Here is a 4,521-nt window from a genome sequence, read left to right on the forward strand (position 1 = left end):
CCGAGGTCACCTGAGTCGTCACATGATCCGCCCCGCCCCCGCCCCCGCCCCCGCCCCACCCCTGTTCAATTTCAGACGCGAAATTGGAGCCGCAGGGCTGTAAGGGAAGGCGGGCTGGGGCTGGGGCTGCAGCTGGCTTCCCACACCCAGAACTGGGGAGGGTCACCGCCTCCAGTCTCATACTCCGGGAGCTATTTGTCCCTGCACTCAAAATGTGGCCGCCCCAGGCCTCAGGATCAAATACCAGTTGCCCATGGCAGCCTGTCCCCAGAGGCTGCAACGCACATAAAAGTGTTAAAAGCCTGGCAGAGAAAACTGAAAAACACAAGGAAAAGTTCATAGAGCGGCAAAGGTAGAAAAATAGAAATCAGCTACCTTACTTCCTCCTGTTTTAATATATTTTTTAAAAATTAAAGGAGGTCCTAAAGATTAAGTGATTGACTCCACAGTTCTCATATTAGAGGCAGAACGAAGTCAAATTGACATTCATTTGAGTTTTGGGTTCCACCTTATAAAATAGCCTGAAATACCTTTCTCAATTTGTTAAAAAAAAAAACAAAACAGGGAAAGCAAAACAGAACACATTCATTTCTTTTTGAAAATAACACCTTTGCCACAAAATATATACATGCTGCTGTGTTCAGAAATCTTTCAAAAATGTTCCTTATTAGAATTACAATAGCACTGCCTATCTTTTGTTCTTAGTCTTGGGCTCACAAGTGCAGAAAGAAGTCTTTTCTTACCACATGTTATTTATTTCTGTTTTTCTTCTTCTGGTCTCTAATCCCCAAAATGAATACCTATCTGTTAGAATCAAGGGCTCTATTTTATAACCTTTGAATCTTTGAACTTTTTGCTCTGAATATTTCTCACATTTCTAAGAGAAATATATTAAGCTTATCACAGTGTCTTCAGAATGTGCTTGCCAACTTTAATTCAAAAAAGACAAAGTTCATAGATAGTAATAAAGGAAATTTCCCTGACCAGACACCATTAGGTCTTTACAGGAAATAGAAAGCAGAGTGAGTAGAAAATAATGCTAAGATTTAGCGATAAGAGGAAAATAAACAGTACTTAGGCACTCAGCATTTTTCCTGCATATGAATTTCAAATATTCAATTTAATAAATATTTATTGAGCCCTGTCTGCCTGAATGGCAGAAATAAAGTGTCAGAAAGACAAAGATGAATATCAACTAATCATTGTTCTCAAGGAGCTCATGATGTAAGTATAGAAACATAGTACAACTAGAAAATATTACTACAAAGAGAAAACATGGGATTAAACTGATTTTTGTGGAGGTCCGTTAGATCGTTGCCATATATACTAAAAAAGAATGAACTGTGGGTTCCAAACCAAGACACAACTCTTCATTTAAAGATGCTTACTAAGTTAGTTCTGACTAATTTCTCCATAGTTTTAAACTTCAGACTTGATAACTCCTCACATGTTAATGACAAGAAGAGTACATGAATTTTTTACTAGCTTTGTGATCCTGGCCACATCACTCCATCTTTGAAGACCTTAGTTGCCTTGTCTGTAATATGGGCATAATATTTGTTCTCTAGGCTTCAGGTTATAAAAAGCAAATTAATCCATTGAAAGTACAAACTGTAAGGTGGTGACCAATAAGGGTAATAAGGAAGTGCAGTTTCTTCTTGTTTTTATTCCCTGGATGTAGTTGACTAAGTGTGTATCTCCCTGGGCTTCATAGTATGTGCTCTTTAAAGATGCTAGTCATAAGCAAGCTAGTGTTTTAGAAACAAAACAGGAGACATTTTCACAAAGATGCAGGCTCATCTTGCAAATGTATGTAACTAGCATTACTGCTCCAGACAAACAGAAAAGAACACACAGGCACTATAATGATTATATTTTCATTTTCTCTCTTTCAACTTCCCACCCCTCCCAAAGGAAGCTTAAAGAACCTGAAACCTTCTTTATATACCAAAAACATTCCATATATCTGTAAGTTATTTTAATTTCTCAAGTGTGCTATTATCTGTTTCTGTTCTATGCTGTTTGTTCTTTGTGTAAACTTAATAATTTCCACCAAAAAGCCTCCATTCCACCCAAATCTGTGATATTCTACTAGACTGTAAGGATTAGTAAGGCTCTCATTTTGGGCCAGATTGCTCTACATGGATATATATGTCTGCCATATGAACTGATTCCCAGGAGCTTGATAATTGGATTAATACATAAAGTTTTATCAGCAAAATCTCTCTCTAATCTAGAGGTTAAACTATCTTATATTAATAAATTTGAACATTTTCCTTGAAAGTTCTAGGGGTGTTCTGACATGTAAAGTTGGCAATAATACAAAGAATGAATTCGAAGAGCTGAAAGCAGGAAAACCACATTAAAAAGTTTTGTAGCCTTTTGGAAAACCACTCAAAAAGCCACACAAACTCCTAACCAATGACCCAAAAGCATGGAAATGAAGAGATATATGTGAGAGAAAAATCAGAGGTAAAACCAACAGCATATGGAGATGAATTGCATAAGGGAAACATGAAATGGAAAGAATTAAGGGAAGTTCCATTGTTTCTAGCTTGACCATCTAAGTTGCTGGTGAAGCAAATAATCAACAGTAAAAATAAAAGAGAGAGAGAACAGTTTTGGCATGTGTTTATTTTTATTTGAGTCAACACGAGAGTTTGGGCAAATAAATTTGAGTTTCTGTTACCTAGGCTGCTGTCCCAGAATTATACCCCTGCCTCTCCCTCTAATGGAAACCAATTACTCTTATCTAAGTTTCAGGAGGAAACTGGAAAAAGGAGAAAAAAAACCAAAGTTAGAACCAACTACAGCAGATTTGACTTCCAATTGATCTTGAATCTTATTATAAGCTCATTGTAATATATTAGCATGCTAAATGACACACCCACCAGCACGAAGATAGTTGACAGTTGCCATGACAACAACTGGAAAAGCTTGTACAAGAACTGAAGAGAAGTGTTGCATAGGTCCTAGGTCCAAACCACACCCCATTATCAGATAACTCATGAATATTCCTCCCATTCTCTCCAATTTCCTCTTTTATCTCAACTCTCCTATATATGCTGTCTCCACCGAATTGGGATGAGAATTTGACTTGTGAACAAGATTTCTGCTTCTCCATTCTTTGGCCACTGAATAAAGTTTATGCTGTTCCAGTCTCAGCATTGGTTTCATTACTGGCTGCTAGAAAAAAAAAACTCCCCTGGGCTAGGACCTCAGCATGGGTCCAGTTGACCAATTTGGTAACAATTTTTAAGTGTTGATTTTGAAGTGTAAATAATAGACCTACATCAAAATGGAAATATTTGGTAAGTTTTAGAGAATACAAATGCAAATCAAGAATAGATGTAAGGCTATAAATAAACTTGGATTAATGACAGTGAAGTAGTAGTTAAAGTCTGAAAGAAGATAAACTGGCTTAATTAGATGCAGCAAATAATTTAAGTCAGGAGGCCAAAGAAAGGAAATTTGCTTGAGCAAACATTTAATGCTCTAGAGTGCTTGTGGACTGTAACCATTTAGCCTTCGTATAATTAATACAGTGGCTGATAGAGTAATAAAAAATGATACTATGGCAAATATTCGTCTGATGAATATTTATTGAGGATGATATTCATTCACTCACTCACAAATTCATTCAAAAAAATATTTCCTGGGGGCTTACCAGGCACCAAGCCTGAGGGCAATAAGGATGCAAAAGTAGACCAAATAGGCAAAAAAAAAAAAAATCCCATCACAGAGTTTTTGTACTCAGAGGAGGAGACAGTCAATAAACAACAAACAAAATGCATAAAAGTATACAGTGTGCTAGATAAGGAGATGCTTCATCCTTGTGGGGAAAAATAGAGCAGGGACAAGGGCCGGACAGAAGGAAGTTGAGATTATAAGTAGGCTTGTCAGAGAATTTCACAGTGAGAAACAATTGAAGATGGAAGGGCTAGGAGGCCACAAGGTAGTTGGAGGAGACTATTCCAGGCAGAGAGAATAGCAAGTGCAGAGGCTCTGCACAGGGGTGTGCCTGGCAGGTTTAAGGAATGGCAGGGAGGGCAGTATGGCTGCAAGAGAGGGAGCAATACTAAGAAGGTGGGAGCAATGTCAGGAGTCAGGTTGTACAGGGCTTCCTGGGCAAATTGTAAAGGCTTTAATTTTTACACTGAAAAGGGAAACCCCTGAAGAGTTTTTGAGCAGGAGTGATGTCTGCCTTATGTTTCAATGTGATTATTCTAGTTGTACAAGAGCTAAGGTAGAAGCAGGGAGGTCTCTAAAGAGACTGTTGCAATAACCTAGGACCTAGATTCCGGGTGAAAGATGAGGGTGGCACAATGCAGGGTGACATCACTGGAGAGTGTGAGAAGTAATCGAATTTCAGATGTATTTTGAAAGGAGAGCCAACAAGATGTGTTGACAAATTGGATGTGAAGTGTCAGAGGAAGAAAGCAAGCAAGATTTATTGGCCTGTACAACTGGAAAACTGAAGTTGACATCAACTAACACTGGGAGGGCTGCAAGGGGAGTAGG

The sequence above is a fragment of the Vicugna pacos genome, chromosome 5, assembly GCF_048564905.1.
Source record: "Vicugna pacos chromosome 5, VicPac4, whole genome shotgun sequence".
NCBI classification, from domain to species: domain Eukaryota; kingdom Metazoa; phylum Chordata; class Mammalia; order Artiodactyla; family Camelidae; genus Vicugna; species Vicugna pacos.